Below are 14,980 nucleotides of genomic sequence, written 5' to 3'. Positions count from 1 at the left end.
GCACCAGATATGGCTATAAAAGAGCCATATTTGATAAACAATGACTGAATACCTGTTATTCAACTAGAGATTCTACAAAACCATTATGGCTTCCATTTGAAAGGAAAATTGAGCAGCAGCCATGTCGGGTGAAACAACAAGGAATCCACCGTCCCGTTTCTAAGTAAAACAGAGTAAGATAAGCAACATTCCACTCAAAGTTAAACACATTATAAAGAGGAAAAAAGGGAATTCAAGGTTCTCTGCCATTAAGAATGTTAATTTTGTATTCATAATATAAATAAAAATATATTCTAAAAGCATTTCATAAAGGAAGATAAAATGTCAAAAAGTAGCCTTATGTTCTAAATAGACTTTAATGATTATGGAATAACGAAAACAAAAGATAATAGGTAACATGCAGTCACGATTTAGAGGTATACTTTGCTGGGTGAGATAAGAAAAATTATAAGAAAACTAAATATGGAGTGGCAAAACTGTTGGCAGTAATGAGTTGAACTGGCATTGCAGAAAATACAATCATTGGAAGAAGACTGTGAGATGCTATTCCAGAACAGATAAAAAGGATAAAGAACTGAAAATGACGACAGAAAAATTGTAGAAAGCCAGGACTAAAAATTAGGATTCAACTTTCAGATAATGAATGTTTCTAACCCATGCAAATGGATTCAAACATAATTCAAGGATCTAAGCAAAGAATGCATTCCTTAGCTTTGTCTTGGCCTTTCTGATTAAAAGCCATCAACAAATAGTAGAGTTTAATTCAATTAGGTTGGTATTGACTCAGAGAGTAAGATTAGGGGAATAAAAAATCTGAGAAATGCCCCCCACCCCCAAAATAAAAATTGATTATGAGATAAAAGTTATATTACGGCTCAGTGGGGAAAAAATGGATTATTGCCACAACTGGCTGTTTATAAAAAGTTCAAGTTATGGACTTATAATGTCTTTCTTTGGGCTGCTATAATGAAAATACCATAGATTGGGTAGCTTATAAACAACAGAAATTCATTTCTCACAGCTCTGGAGTCTGCAAAGTCCTAGATCAAAGCACTAGTAGATTTGGTGTCTGATGAAGGCCTATTTCCTGGTTCATATACAGCTGTTTCTTAGCCATAACATTTTATGGCAGAAGGGACGAAGGAGCTGTCAAGGGTTTCTTCTATAAGGACACTAATCCCATTCCTGAGAGCTTCATCCTCATGATCTAATCACCTCCCACAGATCCCCACCTTCAAATACCATCACATCGAGTATCAGAATTTAACAACTGAATTTGGAGGAGACAGAAACATTCAGTCTACGGCATATACTACCACATACAAAAACATATAGCAGATGGATTTAGAAGTTAATTATTAAAAATAAAATCATATATGAACTAACAAAAATATGTTAATACTCCTGTTATATGTTAAGGGCATATTTAAACACAAAAGCAACAAAAGAAATTAAAAACAAAAAAGTTATTAGGTTTGACTAACCAATTATCAAACAATCTCTCTTCCTTGGAAATCAAAATTTTTTGAAAGAATTGCCTATATTTTTAGGCTTTACCTACTCTGTACTCTCTCATTAAGGCACTAAAACCCGACTTCCACCGCAGCAAATTCAATATAACTGCTCTTGCAAAGGCCACCAATATCCAATAATCTACTGGTAATCAATGAAAAATACCACATTATTCTTATTTAGTCTCTTGTAATATTTACCATACCCTTGCTCTTAAAATTTTGATTGGTTTTAATGACCTTGAATTCATCTTATTTTCTTTACACTTAGGGCCCCAACTAGCACATACAGAGCTTTCACAAAAATTGGGAAAATATAATAACAGCGTGCTAAGTCACAAAGATTAGTGCATGGGATTTTAGGCTTCACTTATGCCTTTGGCCAAATGCCTGTGTACAATACTCAACCTGTTCAACTGTGTATGGCGGCCCTCTTCTTCTACCTCTTTTAGCTCATTCTTATTTCCCTTTGCAAATGTCTAACTACACTACTTGATTCTACAGTGATGTAAGTTAATAATCATAATATTTTAAATGCAAGGGTTTCTTCCCCAATTTTTAGACTTAAGCTATATGCAAAGCATGGGAGACATAATTATAGAACAGAATTTAAATCACAGAAGCCTTGGAAACAGGAAAAAGAAGACAGTAATATAACCAACAAAAGTTAAAACATGGGTAAAAAGGGTAAGTGCACTAATTTGCTCCTGTTTCATAGTGGGAGGTCAATAGATATTGTGTGAAAAGTTACTACATTTAGAAATGAAATCCTATACTATGTGGGTTTATAATGGTAACCACCAGAAGCAGAAAAAAACTAAAATTAAAAAGTGAATACAGCCCTTGCTTCTGAGTAGTAAAACTGGAGGTGGAGGGGAGGAGTGAAATTTTAACTTTTTATTTTGTGCTCTTTCATACTGTTTAATTTTTTAACCATTTATTATTTCTACAATAAAACAAACAGTGCATATATCCAATCTAATATTTATTAAGATATTAAAAGAAAAAAGAGGTTGGATCAGTTAATCTTTAAGGCTTCTTTTATCTGTAGAATCTGGTTTTGTGATCAGAAATGCAGCTTAGAGAGATAAATCTTGCAGCAGTGTGTAGGGTGGATTGCAATGGAGAGAGATGGAAGTGCAGAAGCCAATTACTAGGTTTTTATAGTAAGGAAGGTAGGAAAGTAATGAGGATCTGAGCTGATGTGTAGGCAGCAGGAATAGAAAGAAGGTTAAAGATGTGGAGCCTTTGTGGAGGTACAATATATGTAATTTGGAAATTGATTGCATGGATGCACAGGGTTTGAGAGAAGATGGTATTAAATTGACTATAAGGTTTCAAGTCATGGTGATTATAAGACTAGTATTAGTTGAAATAAGGGAGTCATATATTAGCTGAAGTGAGAGAGTCAAGAGTAGAGGGACTATTGCAATGGCTAAGCCAAGCTGAGTGAAGCGAAACTGTCATTATGAGAAGTGCCTTAATCATTAGTGGATAGGGATTTAGGAGACCATGGTGGTGGTCGAAAGAAATTTGGGCAGGAATTTGTTGAAAATGTTGGCTACTGTGCTCCAGCCAGGGATTGTTGGAAATCATTTCTGAAGTTTTATAGTTTGTAGCTTCATGTGGTCTGAATTGAGGACAGAAGAAAAGAAATCTCCATTGGGGAGACAAAAGCATTGAGTATTGAGACAGTTCTGCATTATTCTTTAGGATTGACCTGACCATGCATAGCATAAAAATAAATAATAAAAGTATCTAACTAGAAAAGTCTGTTGGACACTGCAGAGTTTATCAAAGTAATTTCTCTTTTAGAATATCTGTTAGTATTAAGAATATAATATTTAGGCAAATAGATGATTATTAAAAATATACAGTTATACCTGTAACAGTTACCTTTATTTACTTTTCTTAACACACTAAAATTGCAATAAGAACTGAATTTCCTAATTTCATGGAAGTAAATTAGACTATCTCCTGGGGACATGAATTCACAGCCATCCACTTTATTTGGACTTCTTTTATATTTACACCTGCTTCTCGCTATGGAACAGATTCAAGACTTTTAAAACATACAATTAAAAATTGTAGTTAATTCAAAATAAGGAAATGGGGTGAGATAATGCCAGCTGCTATTATAAATGAAAACCTGAAATCTCAATGGATTAACAAAAATCAAAGTTTATTCTTCTCTCAAGCAAAGGTCATTTAGAGCAAGAGTGGGAACCTACTCCATGCAATTATTCAAGGACCAATGCTGCCAGGGCTTTTCCATCTCCCACATATTCTTTGCAGGTTTTCCCAGAATGTGGAGTCCCCTATCAGCAGCTAGGGGACAAGAAAGATAGAATTGCACAGGAAATTGTTATGGGCCAAGCCTGAAAATAATAAACATCACTTCAGCTTGCATTCCTTTGGCATAAACTCAGTCATACGGCCACAACTAACTGCAACGGATGCTGAAAAATCAGATCTCACTATATGCCTCAAGGGAAAACAAAATGGAATTCATTTGGTAAATAGCTAGCCAGTCTCTGCCACAGTTCACCTGGCTGATCATCAAATATCTGGTTTACTCTTCATCTCACACATAGAATTCATCCATCTCCATCCCAAGCCCCACCTAGTCTCTTGCAGGTAGCTCAGCTTCTGAGATCTGTGGGTGAAGTACACATGGTTCCATAAGAACCCCATATGGCTCCTCATAGATCAGCCACCTATGATTGAAAGGGCAAAGTAATCTGCTCCCACCTTAGCACATGTACACCCCACACCCCCACACACACACCCATAGTATCAAAAGGAGAAGCAGTAAAAAGATCAGTAACAAGATATTTGCAAAAAAAAATCCCTTTAGAAAAGGGAAAAACAGGCAACAGTTCCGTCACTGATCCATAGAATTATGAAATCCTTGTGGACACCTCTGCCCTGGCAGTGGGGTGAGTTTCTTAATTAGATCTTTATTTTGTCTTCTTGGAGCCAGGGGAGTTGTCATTTTCTATATCCTCTGACTCTACCTCTAGTTGGTTTTTTCATGCTTATTGTTTTTTGGGCACATCTGAAATGGGTGATGAGAAGGGGGATTTCTCAGGGGTGGCTCACTTCCACAAGGGGCTTTCTGCCCACCTTAAGCCTCAAGAAATCAAATTTATATTCTTTTAGTCTAAGTCAGTGGAGTTTTTACAAATGCAATACCTTAAAAATCTTAGTAGGCACCTTATTTGTTTGCTTTCAGCCAACTTCATGTTCTGATAGCCAAGGTTTTTCTGAGACATAGTTTACAAGTGTGTGCGTGTTTTGTTTTTTTGCTTTGTTTTGTTTGCTTGTTCTTTCACATGCCTCTGTCTTGCAAATAAATGGTGGCTATGATGTAGGAGGTGGGATTTGACTTGAAAGGCAGGGCTCAGATACTGGACCAAATTGAGAACTGGTTAAAACAGGGCCCAGGTGGAAGCAGCTTTCCATAAGACACACCCAGCAGTGTGTCACTTCAGCTTATTGTGGCCATAGCCACACCCAGAAGTTACCACTCCCTTCCATGGCAATGACCCAACAACCTGGAAGTTACTACCCTTTTCCTATAAATTTCTTCATATACTGCCCCTTAATTTGCATATAATTAAAAATGGGTATAACTGTGAATGCAGAACTACCTCTGAGCTGCTACTCTAGGCACACTGCCTGGGAGGTAGCCCTGCTCCACAAGGAGAAGTACCTCTGCTGCTGCTGCTGTGCACTGCCACTTCAATACAAGTTGCTGTTTAATACCACCAGCTCATCCTTGAATTCTTTCATGGGTGAAACCAAGAAGCCTCCCAAGCTGAGCCCCAATTCAGAGGCTTGACTATTTTGCATCAGCTATCTTGAAGCCTTCCAGTTTAACTGGAAAGTCCTATCCCAACTGGACTTTGCTACAACGTTAAATCAAAACAGAACTTTGTTACTCAGAGTTCTATTTTACTTCCTGTTTGTCATCCAGAAGCACAACTTTCTCAAATCCTGCAGGACCTCAAATTTCTAAACACATTTTATTTCCTTTTATTCTCTGTGCATAGTGGTTAATTATTTTTCAAACTGATCTCTGTCTTCTGATACCATGTTTTGCTCAACCAGTGACAACCAGTGCTCACCAATATTCTTTTTCAATCCTTTTTTTTATAGCTAAAAACTTTTTATATATGTTATCTGCCTTCCAAATTATTATTATTATTATTATTGATGGAGTCTCACTCTGTTACCCAGGCTGGAGTTGCAGTGGCGCAATCTCAGCTCACTGAAACCTCCGCCTCCCAGGTTCAAGCGACTGTCCTTCCTCAGCCTCCCGAGTACCTGGGACTACAGGCATGCTCCACCATGCCCAGCTAATTTTTTTATTTTTAGTAGAGATGAGGTTTCACCACGTTGGTCAGGCTGGTCTCGAACTCCTGACCTCAGGTGATCCGCCCTCTTTGACCTCCCAAAGTGCTGAGATTACAGAGATTACAGGCATGAGCTACCACGCCCGTACCAGGTTATTAACAGGCAAACAAATATTTTGCCTCTGAGAAACTTGCATTTCTTTTTTCTTTTCTTTTTTTTTTTTGAGAATCTTGCTCAGTCACCCAGGCTGGAGTGCAATGGCGTGATCTCGGCTCACTGCAACCTCCACCTCCCGGGTTCAAGCGATTCTCCTGCCACGGCCTCCCGAGTAGCTGGGACTACAGGCACCTGCCACCATGCCCACCTAATTTTTGTATCTTTGGTAGAGATGGGGTTTCACCATATTAGCCAGGCTGGTCTCGAACTCCTGACCTCATGATCTGCCCACCTCAGCCTCCCAAAGTGCTGGGAATACAGGCATGAGCCACTGCCCCTAGCAGAGAAACTTGAACTTCTGTATTTTTTTGCCACTGACATCAATCAGTCTTTTTGTCACTTACTTATGAACTATAAAGCAAAGGGAAACCTTGGAAGGGAGGTTTTAAGGATGGCAGAGCCTCTATCAACCTGGAATCCCAGATGTCTGTGTTAAGCAGAACCCACTGTGCTATAATTTTTGTTATAGCAACACCCGAACTCTGTTACCAGTCTGCTAATCAATAGGACAGTTGTTGCTGTAACTGATACACTCCAAAGCCTTGGTGGCTTTGTGCATTAAAAGTTTATTTCTTGCTCATATAAGGTATTACTATTGGCAGGGAGTGGGATATTGGGGTTGAAAGGGGCTATGCTGTCTTCGATACGTACATTCCAAGGTGACCCTAGCCCTTGTTAATCAGAGGGGAATTTTGGGGAAGGGGGAGAAGATCAGCAGTATGTAGCTGGGCCTGAATATAACACACATCACTTTTACCTACATTTCATTGACTAGAATCAGTTATGTGGACCCAACTACCTTCAAGGGAGGCTGGAAAGTATGGCGTAATTGTGTTCTCAGTGGGAAGGGGAAATAGGAAAAAGAAAGAGCCACTGCCGCAGATACTAAATGATTGCTTTGATAGACCATTCATGTTGCATCTGAGCTTCCCAACTACCAGGATAAAAATGAAGCATGTTAATAAGACAAGACACAGTTCCTTAGAGGAGAGGAAGGCTTTCCAGGAAATAAACTCCAAAAAGAACTTTCTGCCTAATGTGGAAACTTGAATAGGAACTGTGAAATGGTATAACAGACAGTGCTTTCAACAAGACCATTAAAATCAATTTAATAGTGCTTTTCATATATTTCACATGACATTAGTAGTAATTTGAGAAAAATTTTTCCCTCATTAGAAGGAGCCAAGATCCCCATTTTAAAGAGGATGTACAGTATTTTATGGTGGCTCTGCCAGCCTTGGAGAATACCCTTGTCCCTTAATTGTTCTTCTCTAATCTCTTCTTTAAAGAGAATGAAATGCTCTAATGCTTTTCACTTGAAAGCGAAAAACAAATGAATCTCCTTGAGCCTCATTTGGAGAGATTTATCATGGACACCATCCTGGAAGCAACTGTTTCCAACTATGCCATTGACAAGTCTGTTAGCATAAAGAAACACTGTTTCCTGACCCTAACTCTAACCACGGTGTAAGAAGACAGTGACACGAGTGCTCACAGCCTGCAGGTGAAGAACAAAGCAGGCAAAGGAGCATTCTAGCATAAAGAGAAAAACATTCCAAGTATATTTTGAAATCACAGAGCCATGGGCTCGAAATTCACCCCTGTCCCACGACAGTTGTGTGACTTTTGACAACTTACTTCACTGTTTCAAGCACCAGGTTTTATCAGTAATAACCCATCCTCATAGACTGTAAGAACCAAATGAGTTCATGCATGTAAATAACAATAAACAAGTCTCATTAAAGAAAAAGTCACACAATAAAGACAAGCTATCATTGTTGTTATTAATTTATTATTATGTAAAACATGTGAAAGCTTAGCAGAGTGCTTGGAACAGTTTATGACTAAACAGATGTTAACTGCCTTTGATGCCATTCCTTCTGTCAGTTGGCCATGTATAACCACATGTATCTGTTTCCATAATGTATCTTTATACACAAATAGTATATCTCCAAATCATACCAAATTTTTTTTAATGTATAATAAGAAAACCAGGCTGGACGAGGTGGCTCATGCCTGTAATCTCAGTGCTTTGGGAGGCTGAGGCAGGAGGATTGCTTGAGGCCAGGAGTTCTAGACCAGCCTGGGCAGCATATCAAGACCTTCATCTCTACAAAAACTAAAACTAAAACAATGAGACAGGCATGGTGGTGAGAGGTGACAGCATGCTGGCAGTCCTCACAGCCCTCGCTCACTCTCGGTGCCTCCTCTGCCTGGGCTCCCACTTTGGTGGCACTTGAGGAGCCCTTCAGCCCACCACTGCACTATGGGAGCCCCTTTCTGGGCTGGCCAAGGCGGGAGCCGGCTCCCTCAGCTTGCAGGGAGTGTGGAGGGAGAGGCGCTTGCGGGGCTGTGCGCGGCGCTGGCGGGCCCGCTGGAGTTCCGGGTGGGCGTGGGCTTGGCGGGCCCCTCACTCAGAGCAGTCGGCGGGCCCTGGCGGGCCCTGCCGGCCCCGGGCAATGAGGGGCTTAGCACCCAGGCCAGCAGCTGCGGAGGGTGTACTGGGTCCCCCAGCAGTGCCAGCCCACGGGCAATGCACTCGATTTCTCACCGGACCTTAGCTGCCTTCCCGCGGGGCAGGGCTCAGGGCCTGCAGCCCGCCATGCCTGAGCCTCCCACCCCCTCCATGGGCTCCTGTGCGGCCCGAGCCTCCCCGACGAGCGCCACCCCCTGCTCCACAGCGCCCAGTCCCATCAACCACCCAAGGGCTGAGGAGTGCCAGCGCACAGCGCGGGACTGGCGGGCAGCTCCACCTGCAGCCCTGGTGCGGGATCCACTGGGTGAAGCCATCTGGGCTCCTGAGTCTGGTGGAGATGTGGAGAACCTTTATGTCTAGCTCAGGGATTGTAAGCACACCAATCAGCACCCTGTGACTAGCTCGAGGTTTGTGGATGCAGCAATCGACACTCTGTGTCTGGCTGCTCTGGTGGGGCCTTGGAGAACCTTTGTGTCCATACTCTGTATCTAACTGATCTGATGGGGACGTGGAGGACTTTTATGTCTAGCTCAGGTATGATAAACGCACCAATCAGCGCCCTGTCAAAACAGAGCACTGGGCTCTACCAATCAGCAGGACGTGGGTGGGTCCAGATAACAGAGTAAAAGCAGGCTGCCGGAGCCAGCAGTGGCAACGCGCTCCGGTCCCCTTCCACATTGTGGAAGCTTTGTTCGTCGGCTCTTTGTAATAAGTCTTGCTACTGCTCACTCTTTGGGTCCACACTGCTTTTGTGAGCTATAACACTCACTGCGAAGGTCTGCAGCTTCACTCCTGAAGCCAGTGAGACCACGAGCCCACCGGGAGGAATGAACAACTCCAGACGTGCGGCCTTAAGAACTGTAACACTCACCACGAAGGTCAGCAGCTTCACTCCTGAGCCAGCGAGACCACGAACCCACCAGAAGGAAGAAACTCCGAACACATCCGAACATCAGAAGGAACAAACTCCGGACACGCCGCCTTTAGAACTGTAACACTCACCGGGTCAGCGGCTTCATTTTTGAAGTCAGTGAGACCAAGAACCCACCAATTCCAGACACAGTGGGTGGTGCCTGTAGTAGCAGCTACTTGGGAAGCTCAGGTAGGAGGATCACTTGAGCCTAGGTGCTCAAGGTTACAGTAAGCTATGATCACACCGCTGCCTCCAGCCTGGGGTGACACCAAGATCCTGTCACAAAAAAAAAAAAAAAAAAAAAAAAAAAGAGAAAGAAAAGGAAAACAAATAGAAGAGTGGGCTCTATCTAAAATATTGATTTGAAAGAAGGAACTGGGGTGTCTAAATTCTTGCAAATAGAGCAAAGATTGTGATTCTTGAGTATAGTTCATGGAAGATGGAGAAAGATTGTGCTATTACATAAACTAATCTTATCAATAGTTACAATAAAAGCACTTCCCAGAATTATGTGATACTCATTTTTTTTCAGAATTCCATGCTACTTTAGGAGATGGCCCATATGTCCATTAAAATCAGCATTCTTGTTCTAAGATACAATTTTATTTACCTGTGGCCATCTGCAAAAGTAACATAATCATAGTCTGTCATAGTCTATTTTTTCTTATCAAAGTCTATTTGATTGATCTCACTGTTCTTGCAGTTCTTTGAAAAGCCATAAATAATAGTACAAATATGTCAAGCAAACATTTACCATATACAACACGCAATTATTAAACTATATGTTGTGTTCTAGCAGTACATAACATATTTTGGTTATGGCTATGGGTAATTTATCTATTGTTCCACTTTACAATTTTTAGTACATTACTATATTATTGTTTATTTATTTTGCTATTTAATAATATGAAAATTTTTTACTTACTTTCTCATATACACTTCCCAGAAACTCAGTGAAGAAAAAGTTGCAATCAACATGGCAAGAACTGCTGGATTTCTAACTTCTGTATGAAGGTACCAAAAATAGTTCTTTCCTACATCCAAGGTAGACATTTATTTATTTCTTCTACTTTGAACAATATGCATGTGTTTATCTAAAATATCCAAAGTTTATTTTCCAAATGTTGTTTTCTTATTTTAAATAATTTCTGTTACAAAAGTATCTGAGTAATTTGTCTTAACATCCACGTTTTTTAAATTAAACAATTAGAACATTTTTCATGACATGAAAGAAGAACCTAAATGAAATAATTCTTTTCTCAGCATCTGGGAAGGTCATTAGCTAAGGAAGAATTATTTTTAAAATCATAGCTTTTATAGGCCTGTTGTCATTCGCTAACATGTAATAAATTATCAAAATGTTAATAAAGATTATAGTTAAGAGAAAGACCCTGAAACTAAAGAGACTTGGTATGAAAATGAGGTCTCCGTACTAAACAGCTGTATGACTTTCCTAGGTAATTTACCTAATGTCTCTGAGCTTTAGTTCTATCACTTATAAAACAGGGAAAATCACATGATCTGTGGCAGATATGCTGACTGTTCCTCTAATAGCCATGAGCTCTTCCATAATTTGTGCACCCTGCAATTTGGCGGGGCCGTGTGATACTTACGAACAGTGGGCTCTTCTGCGTCACCCCTGGGTTAAAGCATTTAAGAGCAGAGAGCAGGTCTCCAGATCTTTCTTCTCTAGACTTAAGGACAAATGGACATGGTGGCATCACAAAATTGAAGCAGCCTGAATCTCTGAGTCACAACACACTAGAGAGTTTCTCTGAAGGTTCACCTGCCCCCGTATCAGAGTGTGTTGTGTTAAGAGACTTGGGGGTATATATATATATATATGTATGTGTGTGTGTTGATGCTGCATAGAAATAAACAATCATGTGGGTTGGTTTGAGGATTAAATAACAGAATGATATGATGTAGTGTCTCAACTGCTAACAGAGTATGAATTGAATAGGTGATGCCAGGTAATAGTAGTAGTAGTAGTAGTAGTCAACATTGTACAATCAGCCCCACAATGACCCTTTGAAATAATCATAAGTAGATATTACTATCAAACTTTGTAAGAGATGAAATTAGGGCTCGTTCCTTCTAAGGGCCTTACATATAAGCATGTGATAGGCCTGGAGTTCAAAGCCAGTGACTATTTCCTGAGCACTGTTTTTCCCACTGCCACTGTGACAATGGTCAGCGTTTTCTACATCGTTGTGACATTGCACTAGAAATTAACTTCCAGCACGTATTCCAACAAATAATAACACATGCTCATGTTGAATATCTCAGCAGACCAAAATATCTGAGCATAAAAGATATTCAACATGGGAAACAGCCCTTTTATTTCAGAGAGGCATCCAATTGTTAATAAACTAGTTAATATTCTTATATAGTATGTGTTATTGTCTCAGTCATATTCGCCATCCAGAAACTTATTAAAAAATATTTTGTGTGGAGTTTCAAAAATTGTCCTGGGGAATAGACAGTATGTTTTCTGTCACCCCTGCCGCCGCTCAAAATTACCTGATAGCTCAGGGAACTACTTCTCCAGAGTACTTCTCCCTAAATAGCATGTCTGGGTTAGAACCATTACGATGGTTAATTGCGAATGAACGGCCTTTTAGGCATCTGAATGAATTGTGAGAAATAAGTATTTGCTAGGTGGATGGAGTTCGAATATGCTGAAACTGCAGCCTGCATTGTTCTAGGCCGTTATTTTTGGTCCACTGAATAACAGCTGCTGCATATGGTAGTTTTTGAGTTTTCTGCTAAAGATCCACTTACTGGCACAAATAGTAAATGTTTGCATGTGCTATTTTGATACATCTCCTGTGAGGCTCCATTTCCACATTTAAATATGGATCACATATGGTGAATCAAAATAACTTTTTGTATGTAAAGCATATGTCCAATGAGTAAACCAAAGAGACATAGTCTATGGCACTGTCACGTTCCATATGTCTTCTATATGGGTTAAAATTTAATAAGAAATAATACAATCAGATCTGTGTAAGAAAAAGTTCAGTTTCTTAGTTATAATGCTAGTAATTGGCAACAATAAAAATATATACAATGTATAATAAATGCTGTTGCTCACATTTTAATTAATAGAGACTATGTAAAGTTATAAAAGTAATAAACAAAATATATAAAAGTAATAAAAATAAAATATCATTAAAATACTGTAATGAACTTCTGTCTATTAAATTCTTAGCAACTATAAAATTCAGAAACACAATAGCTCTCTTGAATCTATTTTTTTAAATTTTCCATTTTTATGTTAGATTTGGGGGGATACATGTGCAGGTTTGTTACATGGTGTATTGTGTGGTGTGGTGCTGAGGTTTGGTCTTCCGTTGATCCCGTCACCCAGATAGTGAACATAATACCCAATAGGAAGTTTCTCAGCCCTTACCCCTCTCCCACTCTCTCTTCTTTTGAGTCTCCCGTGTCTGTTGTTCCAATCTTTATGTCCATATGAACCCAAGATTTAGCTCCTGCTTATAAAGGAGAATATGCTTTATGTTCTCCTTTATAAAACCAAACAGAACTTGGTTTTCCGTTTCTGTGTTAGTTTGCTTAGCATAATGGCCACTAGTTGCATCCGTGTTGCTGCAACAGACATGATTTCATTCTTTTTATGGCTGTAGTATTCTGTAGTATATCTGTACCACACTTTTTCAATCCATCCTCAGTTGGTACCTAGGTAGAGCCCATGTCTTTGCTATTGTGAATACTACTGCAATGAACCTGCAGGTACATGTGTCTTTTTGGCCAAACAATTTATTTTATTTTGGATATATACTCACTAATGGGCTTACTGGGTCAAATGGTAGTTCTGTTTTAAATTATTTGAGAAATCTCCAAACTGCTTTCCAGAGTAACTGAACTAATTTGCATTCCCATCAACAGTGTAAAAGCATTTCCTTTTCTCTGCAGCCTCACCAGCATCTGTTGTTTTTGGACTTTTTAATAACAGCCATTCTGACTGATGTGAGGTGGTATCTCATTGTAATTTTGATTTGCATTTCTGTGGTGATTTAGGCTACATTAAACTAATTTTTTTTTACATATTTTTTCCTTCTTCAGTAATAAATTAACCTCCAGCCTGGGCAACATGGCAAGATCCCATCTCTACAAAATTAAAAAAAATAATAATTAGCCAGGTATGGTGGTGGTGCCTAAAGTCCCGGCTACTTGGGAGGCTGAGGTGAAAGGATCTCTGGAGACGGGGAAGTAGAGGCTGCAGTGGGCTGTGACCATGCCTCTGCACTCTATCATGGGTGACAAAGCAAGACTCTGTCTCAAAATAATTAAAATTAAATAAAAATCTTAGGGCGGGTGCGGTGGCTCACGCCTGTAATCCCAGCACTTTGGGAGGCCAAGGCAGGCGGATCACAAGGTCAGGAGATTGAGACCATCCTGGGTAACACGGTGAAACCCTGTCTCTACTAAATATACAAAAAAATTAGCGAGGCATGGTGGCGGGTGCCTGTAGTCCCAGCTACTCGGGAGGCTGAGGCAGGAGAATGGCGTGAACCCAGGAGGCAGAGCTTGCAGTGAGCCGAGATTGCGCCACTGAACTCCAGCCTGGGAGACAGCGAGACTCCGTCTCAAAAAAAAAAAAAAAAAATCTTACCTTACTTTAACTATTTTACTGTATAAACTTTATTTTTTTAACTTTTTTACCCTTTGTAATAACACTTAGCTTAGAACAAACACTTTTGTACATCTGTACAAAAATATTTTCATTCTTTATATCCTTATACCATAAGCTTTTTTTCTATTTAAAATGTTATTTATTTACTTTTTAAACTTTATTAAAAAGTAGAACATAAACACACGTATTAACCTAGACCTACAGGGAGTCAGGATCATTAATATCCCTGTCTTCTACTTCCACATCTTGTCCTACTGGAAGGTCTTCGGGAACAATAACAGACATGGAGCTGTCATCCCCTAAGAGAGCAATGCCTTCTTCTGGAATTCCTCCTGAGGGAGCTGCCTGCAGCTGTTTTGCAACTAACTTTTTTTTTATATAACTGGAAGAATTGCACTCTAAAATAATCAATAAAAAATACAGTATAGTAAATACATAAACCAGTAGCATAGTTATTTTTGATGAAGTTTTAGGTACTGCACATAATTGTACTTGCTATACGTCTATACAACTGGCAGTGCAGTAAGTTTGTTTCCACCAGCATCACCACGAACAGGTGATTAATGGGTTACTCTATGACATTATAGCATCTATGATGTTACTGTGCAGTAGGAATTTTTCAGCTCCATTATAATCTTAAGGAGTCACCATCATATATATGGTCCATCATTGATGGAAACATCCTTATGCAGTGTGGTGATTGTAACATAAGGAAGGAAAATGTGTGCTATGAGAGAGTGCTGTGGGGGTTTATCAACTAAGAATTGGGAAACTGAGGTCCCAGCTGAGTTCTGTCAATAATTATGTGTGATTCTAGGCTTGTGAATTTTTTCTCTCTATGGGCT

Source organism: Hylobates moloch, unplaced genomic scaffold (assembly GCF_009828535.3).
Source record: "Hylobates moloch isolate HMO894 unplaced genomic scaffold, HMol_V3 SCAFFOLD_4, whole genome shotgun sequence".
In the NCBI taxonomy this organism is placed as follows: Eukaryota; Metazoa; Chordata; class Mammalia; order Primates; family Hylobatidae; genus Hylobates; species Hylobates moloch.
The sequence above is the reverse complement of the archived record's forward strand: the minus strand, read 5'-3'. Positions refer to the sequence as shown.